This window comes from Oncorhynchus tshawytscha, linkage group LG01 (assembly GCF_018296145.1).
Source record: "Oncorhynchus tshawytscha isolate Ot180627B linkage group LG01, Otsh_v2.0, whole genome shotgun sequence".
In the NCBI taxonomy this organism is placed as follows: Eukaryota; Metazoa; Chordata; class Actinopteri; order Salmoniformes; family Salmonidae; genus Oncorhynchus; species Oncorhynchus tshawytscha.
In genome coordinates, this window is record NC_056429.1 from 13,509,112 (window position 1) to 13,530,426 (window position 21,315).

General features: G+C 40.7%; 1 pseudogene; it reads right to left on the reverse strand.

The window, feature by feature from the left end:
• Positions 1-15,014: 15,014 nt before the first annotated feature.
• Positions 15,015-20,615, reverse strand: LOC112259888 (annotated as a pseudogene).
• Between the last annotated feature and the right edge of the window lie 700 nt (positions 20,616-21,315).

The following is a 21,315-nucleotide window of genomic DNA, read 5'->3' on the forward strand; positions in this document are numbered from 1 at the left end:
AATGTCTGCCTTTTTATTTTTTGCCCATCTACTGTACCAATAGGTGCCCTTCTTTGCGAGGAATTGGGAAACCGCCCTGGTCTTTGTGGTTCAATCTTTGTTTGAAATTCACTGCTCGTCTGAGGGACCTTACAGATAATTGTATGTGTGGGGTACAGAGATGAGGTAGTCATTCAAAAATCATGTTAAACACTATTATTACACACAGAGTGAATCCATGCAACTTATTATGTGACTTGTCGAGCACATTTTTACTCCTGAACTTATTTTGACTTGCAATAACAAAGGGGTTGAATACTTACTGACTCAAGACATTTCAGCATTTCATTTTTTATGAATTTGTAAAAATGTAGAAAAACATAATTCCACTTTGACATTATAGGGTATTGTGTGTAGGTCAGTGACCAACGAATCTAAATGTAATCCGTTTTAAATTTAGGGTGTAACACAACAAACATTTTAAAAAGTCAAGGGGTGGGAACACTTTCTAAAGGCACTGTAACTTACTAGTTGAACTACATGTACTGTAGGTAGCCTAGTTGTGAAGAGTGTTCGGCTAGGAACTGAAAGGTTGCTGGTTCAAATCCCCGAGCCGACTATGTAAAAAATCTGTTGATGTACCCTTATCCAGAGCAATTAGGGTTAAGTGCCTTGCTTAAGAGTGTCTGCTAAATGACAGAAATGTAAGATGTACTCCACAACACTGGTAATGAGGATGTGTCTTTAGCACTAAATTCTGGTCTTTAAGGGAGATAGTAAATTATAAAGTCTCTACCTGCTAAAGTCAACTATAGATCTGAGTAGGTGACAATTAGCAATGACGGATGTGTGGTATGAGATGTGCCTCTTGTTTTTCTGAGAGAGTGCAAACATTTCCAGTGTGGCATAAGCCTATGTTACAGTTATGCTGTGTTGTGAATCTACAGTCAATGTATGCTGCAAAAGCTTGACATCCATTGAGTTTTGAAAAGTTTTATGTGAAACGATTAGTCATGAAACATTCCAACGGTCACTTGTGGACGAGTTGCAAACTGTTCTTATTGTGCCGAGTGGTGTCAGTTTTCCCCTTGTTATATTATTGTTGGAGTCACTTGAATTTATAATTGTAAGTTACTCTGCAATTGCCCAAAACTGTCCTGTCTATCTCTTGTTTCTGAAAACCACCTAGGTTCAAATAAAATAAATAAAATTGGGTGGGGAGGGGTGCTGCGCTTTATTGAGCTTGCCTGGCACGATGGAACCAAAACATAGTCCCAAAGCGCAAACAAAGCCCATCTACCATTACAGGCAAGCTCAGTCAAAAACAAATAATATTTTAACCCCCATTACATGTGTAATGTTACTATGACTTTCTCATTGTGATCTTGGACTGTGTTTGGGTGGGAAATGGGCATTGTTTACCTCCTCAATCACTTGAAATACTGCAGCATGGGTCCAGTGATTACAATAATACTCAATTTCCTTTGTTTCTGGCACACTATTATTCAATTCCAATACTTTACCGCCTCTGTTTTTCTTTTCTGAGCTATTTTTACCAACAAGTGTGAATGTAAGAGGCTATAATGGAAAAGAAATGTTTCTCTTTCTATATGTTTTGAATTTAATTCCAAATGATTTTTTTGCACAACAGAGACTTATAGCATAACATCTGAACTGCTACTATTTGATCAGATTAAATACTTAGTTTATCCTCAACAATTAAATAGTGTATCTTTTACAATCAATTAATGATAAGTAGTTAATTTATTACCTTACTGAGAGTCAAGTTGCGTGCTTTGTTTACATCTGGACTTAAGTTAATGACGTGTTTTTCGGGAAAGGGGTCTTCAGACGTACAGGAAGAAAAACTCATTGCCTTTTTTCTGGCTCCAGGGGTTTAGGGAGCAGGAGCAACATCAGCTGCATGGAGACATCATGTTGCATCTGAAGTTGTTGGTGTTTAGGCCTTGTAAAGTATTTGTGTAAGAAGGGGCCTAAGATGTTTACCTCTGCAGTCTCCTTCTCTCCTCTAATTATCTCAAACAGATGAGCCTGATAGTCAGACCACAGAAATGAGAGACCAACAGATAAACAGACAGCTTACAGTAGAAAGTCCATGTCAAAAATGTCCATTTCCTCAACTAGTGCTGTGCTAGCGCACACACACACACACACACACACAATACATTGTCTCCCAGTTTGCTTAGTCTTGAGACACCCTCCTCTTTAATAAAACAGGGTTTATGTGTTTTGTTGATCAATGAAAATATCAGGACTCATGTTGGCAATATTATGACCTTAAGTTAGTTCCCTAAGCTGCCAATAACCATAATCCTTTAACAGTGCTGAACACAAACACATGTCAAACTCATTCACAAACTCTTCTTATGGACATGGGACAATCATTTTGTATTTAAACCATGAACAATAACTAATATATTGCTAAAATTATTTGACAGACACAAGCTCAATTAAATTGAAATATTACCCTTTATGTTTTTGTAATTTCTCCTCATGGTGCATCACAAGTTTCAGGTTCTGGTGGTGGCGCAGGCAACGCGGATAGCTGTTTTGATTGAATATTGCCCTGGATCTGGACAGTCCACTTCACCTTGATGTTTACGGGCAACAGCAAAACAATATCTGAGTAAAAACCAGTGTATGACATTTGACCCAGTCAGCTGGCCGAGACCTAGTGTTAATGGTGAATGGTAGTTTTGGAAAGGAGAGGTGGAGGGAGAAAATTGTTAGAGAGATCGCTTCATGCTTAGTTTGTTATAAGCAGACTATTACAGTGGCTAGGCTTCAGTTGTATCCCTCCGAATCCAGTTTGGTATGAGTATAGTGGTGAGGATGATGATGGTGATGATCAAAAGATACCCAAAAGTTATGGAAATGAATCACAAACTCATTGTATGACATGTTCCTGTAAAAACAAACTCACGCATGCACACACACACACACACACACACATTATTCCTTTAAAAGTATCCCAAATGTGTATGGGGTTATGGTCCTCATGCCCTTCATGTTGGGCGTTTCTTTCCTGTCTTTCCCCCTGTGGGTCTGTCTGCTTGTATTGGACGTGATCATCACACTCCACCAAAAGTCAAGGAGGAATTCTATAGTCTACAGATGCTGTAGCCCATCCCTGTTACTGGATCTGTCTGCAGTCAAAAGCACAACTGCTGCTCTTGATAGTGGGTGTTCAGAATGTTCAGTACTGTTTTATGATTGTTTCAAGACTTATAAATCAACAGAGACTTAAAGGGGAATGGAAACACTTCAGGAAGTAAAGCTGAGCAAAGTGATGCACTCAATCCACCAATAGAGGCTGCTGAGGGGAGGACGGGTCAAAATAATGCCTGGAATGGAGTAAATGGAATGGCATCAGACACATGGTGTTCATGTGTTTGATAACATTCCATTCACTCCATTCCAGCCATTACACTCCATTCCAGCCAAAATTATGAGCCATTTTCAACTCAGCAGCCTCCACTGCAATCCACTAATACTTAACATGTGCTTGTAACTAAGGACAATCTGTACATATACAGTTGAAGTCAGAAGTTTACATACACTTAGGTTGGAGTCATTAAAACTCCTTTTAGAACCACGCCACACATTTCTTGTGAACAAACTATAGTTTTGGCAAGTTGGTTAGGACACCTACTTTGTGCATGACACAAGTATATTTTCCAACAATTGTTTACAAACAGATTATTTCACTTATAATTCACTGTGTCACAATTACAGTTAGTCAGAAGTTTACATACACTAAGTTGACTGTGCCTTTAAACAGCTTGGAATATTTCAGAAATGTATGTAATGTCTTTACAAGCTTCTGATAGGCTAATTGGCATAATTTGAGTCAATTGGGGGTGTACCTGTGAATGTATTTCAAGGCCTACCTTCAAACTCAGTGCCTCTTTGCTTGACATTATTGGAACATCTAAAGAAACTTTCCTAGACCTCAGAAAAAAAATTGTATACCTCAACAAGTCTGGTTCATCTTTGGGAGCAATTTCCAAACACCTGAAGGTACCACAATCATCCTTACAAACAATAGTACGCAAGTATAAACAACACGGAACCACACAGCCGTCATACCGCTCAGGAAGGAGACGCGTTCTGTCTCCTAGAGATGGACGTACTTTGGTGGGAAAAGTGCAAATCAATCCCAGAACTACAGCAAAGGATCTTGTGAAGATGCTGGAGGGAACAGGTATAAAAGTATCTATATCCACAGTAAAACAAGTCCTATATCGACATAACCTGAAAGGCCGCTCAGCAAGGAAGAAGCCACTGCTCCAAAACCTCCATAAAAAAAGCCAGACTACGATTTGCAACTACACATGGGAACAAAGATCGTACTTTTTGGAGAAATGTCCTCTGGTCTGATGAATCAAAAATAGAACTGTTTGGCCATAATGATCATCGTTATGTTTGGAGGAAAAAGGGGGATCCTTGCAAGCCAAAGAACACCATCTCAACCGTGAAGCACGGAGGTCTGGTGCTGGTGCACTTCACAAAATAGATGGCATCATGAAGAGGGAAACATCTCAAGACATTAGTCAGGAAGTTAAAGCTTGGTCTCAAAAGCTTGGTCGCAAAAAAGTTGTGGCAAAATGGCTTAAGGACAACAAAGTCAATATATTGGAGTGGCCATCACAAAGCCCTGACCTCAACCCTATGGATAATGTGTGGGCAGAACTGAAAAAGCGTGTGTGAGCAAGGTTACATACAAACCTGAATCAGTTACACCTTGACCTTAGTTCCTTTTTTATGTCTCTATTTTGGTTTGGTCGGGGCGTGAGTTGGGGTGGGCATTCTATGTGGTTTTCTATGTTTACTTTTCTATGTGTTTGGCCTGGTATGGTTCCCAATCAGAGGCAGCTGTCTATCGTTGTCTCTGATTGAGAACCATACTTAGGTAGCCTTTTCCCACCTGGTGTTTGTGGGTAGTTGTTTCCTGTTTTGTGTTTTCACCTTTCAGGACTTTTTCGAATTTCCTTTCTTACTTTCACTTTGTGAATAAGTATTTTTGTGTTCCATTATAATAAATAATCATGGACACTTACCACGCTGCGTTTTGGTCCGATCCTTCCTACTTCTCATCCGATGACGACGAAGACCGTTACACTCTGTCAGGAGGAACGGGCCAAAATTCACCCAACTTATTGTGGGAAGCTTGTGGAAGGCTACCCGAAACGTTTGACCCAAGTTCAACAATTTAAAGGCAATGCTACCAAAAACGAATTGAGTGTATGTTAACTTCTGACCCATTGGGAATGTGATGAAAGAAATAACAGCTGAAATAGATCATTCTCTACTATTATTCTGACATTTCACATTCTTAAAATGAAGTGGTGATCCTAACTGACCTAAGACAGGGAATTGTTCCTAGGATTGAATGTCAGTAATTGTGAAAAACTGAGTTTAAAAGTATTTGGCTAAGGTGTATGTTAACTTCCGACTTCAACTGTATGTATTTTTGGTTAGCGAGGTATGGGTAGCGCCATCTTAAAATGCCATAGTAATGACTGGCAAGTATTCTTTCCTAACAACAATAGTCAAGCACCCAAGCTAACTGGCTAACATTGGCTAGCTTGCTAGCTATTTCCAGACACTGACCATTTTTCTCGCCCGAGCAGAACTGGTTGGCTGTTTTTATGTTATCCAGACCGTTAAGGACTGCAACTGTGTAGCTGGCAAAATGTATCCTTTTTTTGACAATATTTACTGACACCGGCCATGTTCAGTGGGTGTTGAACATGAACATTTGTCAGTTATTCTGCACTCAGGCACACTCAGATGAGAGTGCTCTTAAATCGGAGTAGATAGCCAGAGTAAATTTACCAGTTGTCGCAGTGACATTTTATTGAAAAGGTGAATTGCATAGTGTAGTCTTTTGTTAAGACATGTAGCTAGCTAGCTAAGTAAACAACAAACCATAATCCCAACTCATGACGTTACTAGCCTGAATGAATCTGCAGGTAGCTAACCAACCAGGTTCAATGTTACCTATCTGACATTAGGCTATAACTAGCAAAGCAAATTGCTCTGAGAACAGAATAATATGATTATATACGTCATGTTAGCGAGCTAGCCAGTTAACTTTGAAATGAAAACAACTTTGTCAAAATTAGAAACGTGCAATATCTGAAAATGTAGCCAGCTAGACTATTTTACCCCATATACATCATGGATGGACGCTTCTCGCGGTCACGGATGCCATCGTTGCCCTTAGTTTGAAGATGTAGTCCAGAGACAGGTGTTTTCTCCATCTCCTTAGCTATCATTAAAAAAAATACAAAAATACAAAAATTCCACTGATTTCAAAACTCAGTCCTCCAGAAGCAACACTTATGCAGTTCTACTACGCAATATATTTGAAAGAAAGCCACGTTCGACAGGATTACCTACTGACCAGGTCAAATAGACAGAAGTATGCTATTTGGCAGACCAATCTGAACTCATCTCTCGACATGTCCAGCCCACTCATTATCTCAGCCAATAATGGCTAGTGAGAAGTTTGAGAAATCTTTGTATTTTGTAAGTCAATTTCCTGCAATTCTGCAAATTTCTCCATGGAGCTGAGATAAATATTTGGAGTTTTAAAGGCCCTTTCCTGCAATTCTATTTATTTTGCCATGCAGCATCAAGAAAATGTTGAAATGTTTAAGCACATTTCCTGTGATTCTACATATTCTGCTATGGCTATGTTCTATCTATACTGCTAAATTCATTGTTTTTAGATTTTTCTAATCCCCCTGACTGATTAGCTTTTATTTTGGTGATTGTTAGTTCTCAAATATTATATTATTTAAACATATATAGGGTGTCACAACTCCTACGAAGGTGGCTCCCCTTCCTGTTCGGGTGGCGCTCGGCGGTCGTCGTCACCGGCCTACTAGCTGATCCTCCCCCCTTGCCTGTTTATTAGTTACACCTGTGTTTAGTTAGGTTAATTAGTTGGGCTTTATTATCCAGTATTTATCATCATTAGTCATTTAGGTCAACATTGGATCATTCAGAGATCCTCACTGAACTTCTGGAGAGAGTTTGCTGCACTGAAAGCAAAGGGGCTGAATAATTTTGCACGCCCAATTTTTCAGTTTTTGATTTGTTAAAAAAGTTTTAAATATCCAATAAATGTCGTTCCACTTCATGATTGTGTCCCACTTGTTGTTGATTCTTCACAAAACAATACAGTTTTATATCTTTATGTTTGAAGCCTGGAATGTGGCAAAAGGTCGCAAAGTTCAAGGGGGCCGAATACTTTCGCAAGGCACTGTACATATTACCAGAGGTGTGGACTCGAGTCACATGACTTGGAAATATGATGGCTTGCAACTCGACTTTGACTTTAACACCAATGACTCATGGCTTAACTTGGACTTGAGCCTTTTGACTCGACCTGACTTGATACCCTCTCCTAGCCCAAATATTAAAAATGATGCTTTTTAAAAAGTGTGCAGCGCATCAACTCTTCATTTAACAGATTACAGTTTGAATCGGACAGCAGCCAATTGTGCCAGCTGAGAAAAAGTTGCACGTGGCAGTGCAGAGGAACGTCGGCGAGTGAATTCAGATGGAGCCCTTGGAAAGATGATACCCCAAATTATTATTTTCGGATATAAAGACTACGCTGTATCAACAAAAAATGGATTGCAACTTGCAAAACATGCGGGAAGAAAATGACAGACAACTTCCAACTTTGTACTACATTTGAAGCTGCACAAAGAACGGTAAGTCGTGGCGAATATAGCCGACACCTCTATCATTCATAACTTTGCTAGTGTAGCATATTGGCTAACATAACGTTAAATCAATGAGCCTCCACACAGTCAGTCAGTGCGGCAATGTGATCATTGCACCCAAGACTGAGCTACAACTGGCTAGGCAGTTGGTAGCCTAAATCCTGCCTGATGTTACTGCTGTTCCTAAAACCATTGACATATGTTAATGTGTGTGTGTTTGTGTGTGTGTGTGTGTGTGTGTGTGTGTGTGTGTGTGTGTGTGTGTGTGTGTGTGTGTGTGTGTGTGTGTGTGTGTGTGTGTGTGTGTGTGTGTGTGTGTGTGTGTGTAAGGTTGGGCGATTGTGTACAAGCCTACATCGCCCGATTGTGCCCCATAGTTATCCTCGATAGCTGATCACTATTGGGGGGGATCTTTCTTATGGCTTCCCATGTATTTCCATGGAAATATAAAGTTTATTTGGAAAGTAATAAATATATTTTTAAAAGCGTTCATGATTTGCGTAATTGTAATATACTAACTATTACTATTGTTAAAAATATGAAATGGTATTACATTTGGTGAAGAGCACATTATGAATTGTTTAGGACTCGAAACTCAAAGTTTAGGACTTGAGACTTGAGACTTGACTTGACACTCGTTGGTCTTGACTTGGGATTTGACTTGGGACTTGAGTGCTAAGACTTGAGACTTACTTGTGACTTGTAAAACAATGACTTGGTCCCACCTCTGCATATTACCTCAATTACCTTGACTAACCGGTGCCCCCGCACATTGACTCTGTACCGGTACCCCTGTAGCCTCGCTGTTGTTATTTTACTGCTTTAATTATTTTTTACTTTTATTTCTTATTCTTATTTATTTTCTTTTTTTTACTGCATTTTTGAGGAGGGCTTGTAAGTAAGCATTTTACTGTAAGGTGTGTAACCTGTTGTACTCGGTGCATGTGACAAATAAAATGTGATTTGATTTGATTTAACTATTTGTTCAGCACTTTTGTAATGTACAGCGACAGATTTCAGAACATGGGCCGTTCTTACAGTGTTCTCCCTGTACACAATGTCAGAACCGTAGCATAAATAAAGGGGGCATATGAGCAGACAATGAAAGCTCTTACAATATTAGATGATTACATTTCTCAAAAACAGGTTATAGACCACATGTGCACCACCAAGTCAGAACAGTAGGTGAAACTAAGACGTGAAAATAGACCATTTTAGGACTCACCTTGTTGTGCTGCGTTCAGTTGAACAGGAAGGTGGAGCGGCAGTCCTTTGTGGGCAAATTTTGTCATCAAAGTCTGCCATTTTCTGGATTCATGGTGCTTTCAAGACAACTGAGAACTCGAGGAGAAAAAAAGTTGAATCATGATGACGTCAGTGATCTTCAGGTCGTAGCTCTAGAAAGAGGCCTGAGTTCCCGATTTACAATTCTGAGTTGGATGAAAGTTCAAAATGTATTTTCCCAGTCGTAGCTCATTTTTCCTGAGTTTCCAGTTGTCTTGAACACACTAAAGTCAAATTTTCCAGTTCCGAGTTAGCAGTTGTTTTGAGCGCAGCACAAATCATGCTTCATTGACAATATGGCCAATAGGAAAAGAGACCATTAATCTTAGACTTGGGACCACACAGCCACTCCACTGAATAGCAGGCGAATGATTGTTTTGCAATTGTTGCAGTTAGCCAATGATTCCTTGTCCAATGGCCAATGAGAACTGATACGTTTCTTCATATGACAATGATTAAAAAGGATTTGCCAGTAGATTGTCGACTTTTTTCATGATGATGACTGCTAGTTAATATTTTGAAAGTATGATGTTGATGATATTGATCAGTCCAATCAAAGCTACTGTAGACTTTTTTTTAAATCTGTGGTCAATGACCTTGAGCCTTCTTGGATGGGCACTTCTAATGTAACTCAATGGCAGCTCCCAAGGGGCTTGGATTTTTTGAGCTCTACCCTTAGACTTGGCAGTGACGTAGTGTCCCCATGAGTGACAGAACACTGAGCCAATCACAGCACAACAATCCGTGTTTTCTGCTGGCTTGCCCCACTACCACAGAAAGCACTGAGCTAGGCTGAAAAACGTGTATTTTGGAGCTCTCTTACTCAAGAAAACAAAAAAGAGACCATGTTTGTATGCGGCTTTATTAACTCAATGATATATATTTTTTTTTTAAACATTGTTTGCAAATTGATATGTGACACGTATTAATGCCAAAATAGCATGCAAATCAGGTGGGGTACTGCCCTGAACGATGGGTTGCCACTGAGCATATGTGGGAACTCCTTCAAGGCTGTTGGAAAAGCATTCTTCATGAAGTTGGTTGAGAGTATGCCAAGAGTGTGCAAAGCTGTCATCAAGGCAAAGGGTGGCTACTTTGAAGAATCTAAAATCTAAAATATATTTTTTAACACTTTTTTGGTTAGTACATGATTCCATATGTGTTATTTCATAGTTTTGATGTCTTCACTATTATTCTACAATGTAGAAAATAGTAAAAAATAAAGAAATACCCTTGAATGAGTAGGTGTGTCCAAACTTTTGATTGGTACTTTACATAGGATGTGGTGTTGTGTTGTAATCAGTGTAACATGTGTCATGCTAATGTAACCATCCTATTACTTGATGGCCCATAGTCCACCAATATGTCATGCAGATGAGCCATTGTCTACTTGACAGATTTAACTGGATATTCATTCAGTCGTCCTGATAGAAATCAATGCTATATATAGGCAGCCAATGTGCTGAATTGGTCAAAAGTAGCTAACTATTTTGGTTGATTACCAACAGTCATTGTTGAATCACAAAGCGTTACAAAAAATATCTTATCTTTCTCGATATTGGGGTCACAATCACAACTTGTGATTTCAGGTTCCCTTGAAATCAGACTGTCTCCACCAGTATCTCCCTGAGTAATACATGTTTTTGTTATGTTACTGTACCGAATTCTATAGCTAGATGCATTTTCTGGGGTGCAGTCAACCACTTAGTCAGCTAACATAATAATCTACAAACCAAACACACTAATGTCAACAATCTGCATATCAAGCTTCAACTAGCTATTTAACATTAGCTAGTTGAATTAAAGGCATTGGGCATGTTGTGGGGTTTGTGCAGTGTAGCTACATCAGGGATTGGGCATCTTGTGGGGTTTGTGCAGTGTAGCTACATCAGGGATTGGGCGCATTGTGGGGTTTGTGCAGTGTAGCTACATCAGGGATTGGGCAACTGACATCACCCTTTTTGAAGGCCCACGGATCACCTTCCCACTTTTTATTTACTCAGTTGGGATAGAATTAGAATAGTAGAATACACAAAGTGCAATTTTGAAATGTGGTTGTGCATGAGCAGTTTTTCTCTTGCTATGTCAGTCGCTGCAACCGCAAAAACATTTGCTAATTATGTGTACGTGTATGACAAATAACATTTGATTTCATTTGAATTAGCCCATGTCAGCTAATATGTTTAAGATTGCTAAATTAGTTGCCAGCTAAACTTGTTATAATGGTTGAATTACCGGCCGGTGGGCCCCAATTGAATTTGTTAGTCAGCTTCACTCAGATATCATATTAAAAACTGCTAATATTTCTCAACACCCTATTGCAAAATGTGTAGAATTGCAGGAAATTAGCTGTCAAATAGAAAATGTTCCTCTCAGCCCCGGTGCAAAACGGTCTGATTACAGATGTGAGTTAGCTTGAACATTGAACACACTCAGGTCAGCAGCTAACGCACCTAGCAGGCCCAAAACACAACCCTGCACCTACCTACCAGTCCAGTAGAACGGTGGCCATTTTGGCATCACTCTTCCACCATTCAAAATTAATTCCAATGTTTATCCGGTTTCTGTATTGGCCATGAGCAGTCTTTTTCTCACATATTTTTCTATTTTGCGGTCGAGTTGATTCAGATTCAAGAACAGAAAATGATGCTTGTTTCTGTTGTCCCTGCTACAAGGACGGTTTATCTGCAAACAAGTTGGTTAGATTATTGGCTTAGTCTGCACTGTGTTTGATTCTGGCGGCTGTAATGTTAACCTGTGACTTTCACTTCCTCTCTGGGGCAGCATGGTCATATGAGTAGGCGGGATTTAACGCAAAGGCACTCCTTGCCCAGGCCAGCCCTCGGAGGCTCTGGGTTCAACTTCCTTGTTTTTGTTCAAATCATAGAGAATAATAGAGGCCACTAGTGGCCAAAAGGCCATTTTAGCAAAGGCAGCGCCATTGAGGGTTTCCACTATTTTAACATATTCAACTGGCTGGGTGCTCCAATTCCATCGAATGATCCCTCCTGGTGACCCTGTTGGAGTCATATCATGAGCCAATCATAAGAAAATTGAGTACATTAACATTTCTGTAAAAATATGTAACTTCAATGGGCTGACATCAGAGGTGGGATATCCCAAAAATCCTGTTTAGACTTTTCCCTGCATTTTGTTCAAAGCCTGTGTGATTCACTTGAGTTACAGTGCGTTTGGAAAGTATTCAGACCCGTGACTTTTTCCACATTTTGTTACGTTACAGCCTTATTCTAAAATTGATTCAATTGTTTTTTTTCCCTCATCAATCTACAGACAAAGCAAAAACGTTTTTGTTGTTGTGTGCAAACGTATTAAAAATAAAAAACAGAAATATCACATTTACATAAGTATTCAGACCCTTTACTCAGTACTTTGTTGAAACAAGCGCCTTTGGCAGCGATTACATCCTCAAGTCTTCTTGGGTATGAAACTAAAAGCTTGGCACACCTGTATTTGGGGAGTTTCTCCCATTCTTCTCTGCAGATCCTCTCAAGCTCTGTCAGGTTGGATGGGGAGTGTCACTGCACAGCTATTTTCAGGTCTCTCCAGAGATGTGTCTTGGCTGTGTGCTTAGTGTATTTAATTTTAATTTATTTATTTATTTTGCTCCTTTGCACCCCATTATTTTTATTTCTACTTTGCACATTCTTCCATTGCAAAACTACCATTCCAGTGTTTTACTTGCTATATTGTATTTACTTTGCCACCATGGCCTTTTTTGCCTTTACCTCCCTTCTCACCTCATTTGCTCACATTGTATATAGACTTGTTTATACTGTATTATTGACTGTATGTTTGTTTTACTCCATGTGTAACTCTGTGTCGTTGTATCTGTCGAACTGCTTTGCTTTATCTTGGCCAGGTCGCAATTGTAAATGAGAACTTGTTCTCAACTTGCCTACCTGGTTAAATAAAGGTAAAATAAAAAATAAATAAAAAGTGTCATTGTCTTGTTGGAAGGTGAACCTTCGCCCCTGTCTGAGGTCCTGAGTGCTCTAGAGCAGGTTTTTGGTCTGACATGCACTGTCAACTCTGGGACCTTATGTAGACAAGTGTGTGCCTTTCCAAATCATGTCCAATCAATTGAATTTACGACAGGTCTACTCCAATCAAGTTGTAGAAACATCTCAAGGATGATCAATGGAAACAGGATGCACCTGAGCTCAATTATAAATCTCATAGCAAAGGGTCTGAATACTTATGTAAATAAGCTATTTCTGTTTTTTATTTTCAATACATTTGCAAAAATTCTGAAAACCTGTTTTGGCTTTGTCATTATGGTGTATTGTGCGTAGATTGATGAGGAAACCGGGTTTGTCACCGGTTAGGCACCGGTTAAGTTGATTAACAAGGAGGAACCTATCTTCTCAAAGGGTCATCTCCACTTCTTTACTGTCATCCTAAAAATGACGTTGTCACGAGTTTGATGTCTAATTTAAACATCTCCATTTATCTGAACTAAAAATTGTATCAAATCAAATCAAATTGTATTAGTCACATGCGCCGAATACCACAGGTTTAGACCTTAAAGTGAAATGCTTACTTACGAGCCCCTAATGAACAATGCAATTTTTTTAATTAAAGAGCAGCAGTAAAATAACAATAGCGAGACTATATACAGGGGCATACCGATACAGAGTACATGTGCAGGAGCACCGATTAGTTGAGGTAGTATGTACATGTAGGTAGAGTTATTAAAGTGACTATGCATAGATGACAACAGAGAGCAGCAGTGGTGTAAAGAGGAGGGGGGGACAATGTAAAAAAGTCTGGGTAGCCATTTGACTAGATGTTCAGCAGTCTTATCGCTTGGGGGTAGAAGCTGTTTAGAAGCCTCTTGGACATATACTTGGTGCTCTGATAGCGCTTGCCGTGCTGTAGCAGAGAGAACAGTCTATGACTAGGGTGTCCTATAGGAATGAGGTCAGAGACCTGGCCGTGTGGTGCCAGGACAACAACCTCTCCCTCAACTTGATCAAGACAAAGGAGATAATTGTGGACAACAGGAAAAGGAGGACCGAGCATGCCCCCATTCTCATCGTCGGGGCTGCAGTGGAGCAGGTTGAGAGCGTCAAGTTCCTTGGTGTCTACATCACCAACAAACTAACATGGTCCAAGCACACCAAGACAGTCGTGAAGAGGGCTTGACAAAACCTATTCTCCCTCAGGAGACTGAAAAGATTTGGCATGGGTCCTCAGATCCTCAAAAGGTTCTAAAGCTACACCATCGAGAGCATCCTGACAGTTTGCATCACTGCCTGGTATGGCAACTGCTCTGCCTCCGACCGCAAGGCACTACAGAGGGTAGTGCAAATGGCCCAGTACATCACATGGGCCAAGCTTCCTGCCATCCAGGACCTCTATAACAGGCAGTGTCAAAGCAAGGCATCCAGACACCCAAGTCATAGACTTTTCTCTCTGCTACCGCATGGCAAGTGGTACCAATGCACCAACTCTGGAACCAACAGGACCATGAACAGCTTCTACCCCCAAGCCATAAGACTGCTAAATAGTTAGTTTAATATTTAACCAAATAGCTGAATCTGAATTTACACATAAGCTGCTGCTACTGTTTATTATATATCACTTTATTCCTAGTTATATGCACATACGGTATCTATACTCTTAGAATAAAGGGTTCCAAAAGGTTTATTGGCTGTCCCCATAGGATAAACTTTTTTGGTTCCAGGAAGAACCCTTTTTGGTTCCAGGTAGAACCCTTTTGGAAAAGGGTTCTATATGAAACTGAAAAGGGTTTCCACCTGGAACCAAAAATTGATATTCAAAGGGTTATGCTATGGGAACAGCCGAAGAACCCTTTTAGGATCTAGATAACATATTTTTTCTAAGAGTGTACCTCAATTACCTCATACCCCTGCACATCAACTCGGTACTGGTACCCTGTGTATATAGCCAAGTTATCTTTACTCGCTTTATTATTGCTTGTTTTACTTTTGATTTGATTTAATTTTATTTGCGGCGAAGTGAAGTGACAGGATGACCAGTATGTCCCCTAGCAGGCAACAGTCCCTGGTCCAGGGTGACCAGTATGTCCCCTAGCAAGGGTGGCATCTGGGGCATCTCACAGTAGACCCCCGTCCAGCCCTGGTAGCACTGGCAGGTGAACTTGTGCTTCATGGCCAGGATGTTGTGGTTGTTAAGATGGCCACTCACGTGGAAGCTGCGGGCCCGGGTTTCTGCTAATGTAGAAGAAGCGGGGTCGGAGGTAGGCCCCTGAGTCAAAGCTCTTCCTCACACACTTGCCATTCTTCTTGTACAGGTCTTGGCTGCACAGCTTGGCTGCTGATGTGACTTTGATGTCATTGTAGCCTAAAGGGCAGTTAATGTACTTCTTCACGGCCAGGCAGTTTTCTGGAGGTACACGTAGACAGGCAGATACACAAACATATAATGCTTCACAGCATAAGTATAGGTGTCACTGTAAGTATAGCTAAAAATAGGTCTGCAGTTAAATGGAAATAGTAGTTATGTTGAATGAACCTTCCTTCTGTCACCCACAGTATGTTCATTACTTCATGTACAGATCTAGGATCTTAATTTGATCCAGTTTGCTACAGCAGAAAACTAATCCTGCATCTACAAGAAATGTCGAATGTTATGTGGATTATAATTCATTTACATTTTTGTAGGGGTTGATATATTTTTAGTTAGGGCAAATCAAGTCTGACATTTAAAGTAGACATTATAAACTTTAGAAGCCTTTTTAAACCTTGAATACACTACAAGTTTGGAATTCCTCTGGGCAGGAAAATTCTCGGCAACAAAAAAGTAATCAAATTAAGATCCTACATCTGTACTAACTATCCTTTGATGCGCTTCTCTTTTCTTCTCTAATTCATTGCCTCTTAAAATGGTAATAGAGGGAATCCAGGCTTAATTATGAAATGTCCCATCTGATACACAGAATGAGTTCGGTAAAAACATATCATCATTTGAATATCATCATTTGAATATTAAATAAATATTAAATAAAATTCCTCCCTTAATTAAGTCCTTCACCCTGTACAGGTGTGGGATCTTAAATGGATCACTCTTTCGTTTCTGAAAATTTGCAGATGAGCTTCATGATTTACATAAATTTACTGATAACTTGCACTAACACACGGTTCTAATAACAGTATTGCACTTTTTATGATGTAGCCTAATTTTGGCTAGCTAATAGCTTAACCACCGACTAAATGTTCAAATCCTGTTGCTGCAGGATAATTTTTCTGCCACAATACTGGTCAAATTAAGATTCAACATCTGTATATAATGCAAATGAATCCACATCCACACTTCATGTATTACTGATGCGCCTCTTGTAAACAGAATGCAAAAGGACCCACAAAATCCTTTTCGAAAAGAACACCACAGCACTGTCTGTCTGATATAAATCAGGCCATTTCCAAGGCTCCTAATCTCATAAACCACAATGACTGTGCTGAAACATACTATTTTAAGAGACACTGAGAACTGGCTAGGAAGGGAATCCCACGTTGAAAGTGCTTGATGTCCTGTCATGGAACCCTGTAGACACAGGCTGCTCTTGCTTACTGCAGGCAACAAGACATTATTATGTAATTGTAATGATATTTTCTATACTTTAACGTTGAAGCATGGGTCACATGTTTCATGACTCTCAATTTCATGGTTTCTCCCTGGAGTACAGAAAGAGGCACACTTTTTTCGTAACCAGCACTTTCACATCTGGGTTTGATGATTAGTTGAAATCACGTGTTGCCAGAAAGTAACAAAACTGTGCCCCGCTGTGGATCCAAGGGATTCGGGATTAAGAAACCCTACTCTATGGAACATTTTGAGTTCGAGCATCTTCGGAGGAGCCCCAAATACCATTCCCAACGCCCCAAGAGCTGCACTCTCTCCAATAGTGTGGACCAGGTCACTCTAGGAGAGATATAAGAGAAGATGTAACACTCCAAACACATAGAATAGAATAGAAATCCGAAATGGAGGATGTTGAGAGACAGATGGGAGGGGTTGAATGGAGCTGAAGGGTGGGACTAATAACAAGATAAACAATGTAAAGCATATGGGATCTGTAAAATGTATATAGGTTCAGAACTTTTGTGAAATAGCATAGTTACAAATAGAAATCAAACTGGATGGACATCAGAAATAGAGGAAGGAGTAAGAACAAACAAGAGAGAACTATTGTAAAGTAGACTGTGTCTGAAAATGTGTATAAGATGTATAAATTGAAGGTAAAAGCAGAAGTGTTTATTAGTTTACTCCAATTGGGGGATCGGCGGAAGGGTTTGCGGGGAATAATAATAATAAAGGTATATTCTTTAAAAAAGTATGTATGTCTATATAGGTATGTGTATGTATATATGTATGTATGTATTTTTTTTTTAAATGCACCTTTATTTAACCAGGTAGGCTAGTTGAGAACAAGTTCTCATTTGCAACTGCGACCTGGCCAAGATAAAGCATAGCAGTGTGAACAGACAACAACACAGAGTTGCACATGGAGTAAACAATAAACAATAAACAAGTCAATAACATCATAGGAAAAAAAATCTATATACATTGTGTGCAAAAGGCATGAGGAGGTAGGCAATAAATAGGCCATAGGAGTGAATAATTACAATTTAGTAGATTAACACTGGAGTGATAACTGATCAGATGAACATGTGCAGGTAGAGATACTGGTGTGCAAAAGAGCAGAAAAGTAAATAAAATAAAAACAGTATGGCGATGAGGTAGGAAAATTGGGTGGGCTATATACCGATGGACTATGTACAGCTGCAGCAATCGGTTAGCTGCTCAGATAGCAGATGTTTAAAGTTGGTGAGGGAGATAAACGTCTCCAACTTCAGAGATTTTTGCAATTCGTTCCAGTCGCAGGCAGCAGAGAACTGGAAGAAAAAGCGGCCAAATGAGGTGTTGGCTTTAGGGATGATCAGTGAGATACACCTGCTGGAGCGCGTGCTACGGGTGGGTGTTGCCATCGTGACCAGTGAACTGAGATAAAGCGGAGCTTTACCTAGCATAGACTTGTAGATGACCTGGAGCCAGTGGGTCTGGCGACGAACATGTAGCGAGGGCCAGCCGTCTAGACCTTACAGGTCGCAGTGGTGGGTGGTATAAGGTGCTTTAGTAACAAAACAGATGGCGCTGTGATAAACTGCATCCAGTTTGCTGAGTAGAGTATTGGAAGCTATTTTGTAGATGACATCGCCGAAGTCGAGGATCAGTAGGATAGTCAGTTTTACTAGGGTAAGTTTTGCGGCGTGAGTGAAGGAGGCTTTGTTGCGAAATAGAAAGCCGACTCTAGATTTGATTTTGGATTGGAGATATTTGATATGAGTCTGGAAGGAGAGTTTGCAGTCTAGCCAGACAATTAGGTACTTATAGATGTCCACATATTCTAGGTCGGAACCATCCAGGGTGGTGATGCTAGTCAGGCGTGCGGGTGCAGGCAGCGAACGGTTGAAAAGCATGCATTTGGTTTTACTAGCGTTTAAGAGCAGTTGGAGGCTACGGAAGGAGTGTTGTATGGCATTGAAGCTTGTTTGGAGGTTAGATAGCACAGTGTCCAAGGAAGGGACAGAAGTATACAGAATGGTGTCGTCTGCGTAGAGGTGGATCAGGGAATCGCCCACAGCAAGAGCAACATCATTGATATATACAGAGAAAAGAGTCGGCCCGAGAATTGAACCCTGTGGTACCCCCATAGAGACTGCCAGAGGACCGGACAACATACCCTCTTATTTGACACACTGAACTCTGTCTGCAAAGTAGTTGGTGAACCAGGCAAGGCAGTCATTAGAAAAACCGAGGCTACTGGGTCTGCCGATAAGAATATGGTGATTGACAGAGTCAAAAGCCTTGGCCAGGTCGATGAAGACGGCTGCACAGTACTGTATTTTATCGATGGCGGTTATGATATCGTTTAGTACCTTGAGCGTGGCTGAGGTGCACCCGTGACCTGCTCGGAAACCGGATTGCACAGCGGAGAAGGTACGGTGGGATTTGAGATGGTCAGTGATCTGTTTGTTGACTTGGCTTTCGTAGAGATCTTAGAAAGGCAGGGCAGGATGGATATAGGTCTGTAACAGTTTGAGTCCAGGGTGTCTCCCCCTTTGAAGAGGGGGATGACAGCGGCAGCTTTCCAATCCTTGGGGATCTCAGATGATACGAAGGAGAGGTTGAACAGGCTGGTAATAGCGGTTGCGACAATGGTGGCGGACAGTTTCAGAAATAGAGGGTCCAGATTGTCAAGCCCAGCTGATTTGTATTGGTCCAGGTTTTGCAGCTCTTTCAGAACATCTGCTATCTGGATTTGGGTAAAGGAGAAGCTGGGGAGGCGTGGGCGAGTAGCTGCGCTGTATGCATGCGTGTATGGATATATATATTTACCCAAAAAATATGGGGGATTGGAAATTATGCAGACAATTACATTGGAAGTAACATTCTTTCCGCAATATTAAGCTGATCCTCCCTCTAAATTAAAAAAAATAATAATAATAAAAATAAAAAACACTCCAAACCCAGTCTTCCCCTCAAGTCAGAGTATGTTGAGGTCAAAGCTTGCTCCCGCTCCAGTGTCCAGTATTCGTTGATATTTCATTTTTATGTTTTACCTCTTGACCCCTGAATGTCAGAATAGACATCATGGCCCAGTCTAGAACCAGCCCCTAGCAGCTACTCTCAATAGGCACTTTTATACACCTTAAAGGTTTAGATAAGTAAGCAATATCCCACCCAGGCAATCAGAGGGCAATGTGAAATGTTATATTGCTTATAAGTAACTATCCAGTACTTTCAGATTTACTTAAGTACTTAGGGGTTAGGGACTAGGTTTTTTCCCTGGACAACACCCAGGTGTTGTAAATCAATTAAAGGTCATCTGAGGTCTCGTAGCTGAGACTGTGCATTCCATTCATAGACCTGTGACAGTTCTAGAAGCTTCAGTTGATTAATAGCTTTTTATCCACCACACTGACTAGGGGGCAAAACATGGGGGGAGACGAGACAAGTTTCTTGACAGAGAAATGCAGAGGTTAGGTAGTTTATCACAATGACTGACAGGCAATAAAACACTTGCCACAATGAGAAAAATAGCTAACTTAAGAAAATGTGTTGGAATATTTATCCTTGTCCTAACCACTATTTTTGCTCTTGAACCAACAGCAACGGAAGATATCAGTTTCCCAATATCACCAGTGTTTAGTAATCCTTCTCACCTCTGAGAGGACCGTGAAGGTGTAAGCATAGAAGAGTCTGTAGTAAACAAACACGGGCAGAGTGAAGTCAGCGTGTGTGATGGATGCAATCCTCATGGCCTCTGACTGGGTAGTGAACGAACTTGATGGTGTTGGCCGTGGACTTGAGTTCGTAGTAGGGACACGGAAGGGTAGAGGGCTGTGCTCTCACTTCAAAGCCACACCAGGTGGTCATTATGGATGTGCTCCACTTTAGACATTCACTCTTGCAGCGATGCAAGTGTGTCTTGACGCCTTATTTTTTGAGGTCAGGGAACAGTTTGAAGCCCCAGAGGCCGTCAGGTCGTCAGCTTTCATCTAACAGTAGAGTGTTGTTCATCAAATAAAATCAAACCAAATCTAATTTTATTGGTCACATACCCATGGTTAGCAGATGTTATTTCAAGTGTGGTGAAATGCTTGTGCTTCTAGTTCCGACCGTGCAGCAATATCTAACAAGTAATCTAACAATTCTACTACTACTAGCTAATACACACAAATCTAAGTAAAGGAATGGAATGAAGGCATGTCCAGCCTCCTTGACCTCCTTTACCACCTTGATCCACACCACGATGAAGGCCCGGGGGGCATTCCACACACTATGAAGGGCCGGTGAGGGATCAGAGGAGCCTGGGCATGCTTCCTCTGCTCACCACCGGCTCTTTCCCTGACCCCAACCCACAACCACACCACCAGCTGACAGCAGCCAATCAGCGGCATCGCCCACATGGATCAATATGTCATCCTATCCCACATCAAAAGGGAAAAGGACAGGAGAGAAATCACCACATCTTTTTGTGGGGAAAAGTAAACACATCTTGGGCTTAAGTGGGGTTGGTGAATGGATATGTGAGTGAGGGTCACTGAGCTGCACTGCTCAAGATTCCATACACTGTTCTTCTCAGAGAAAGGTGTCATTTCACTTGTCAAGCTCTGTGAAGTCTGCCGGGCTTGGTTTGTCATGTACATGTATGCCTACATTTCCCTAACACAGACATATTGAGTTGGCCTTCATTAATCAAATAAAATAAAATAAAATT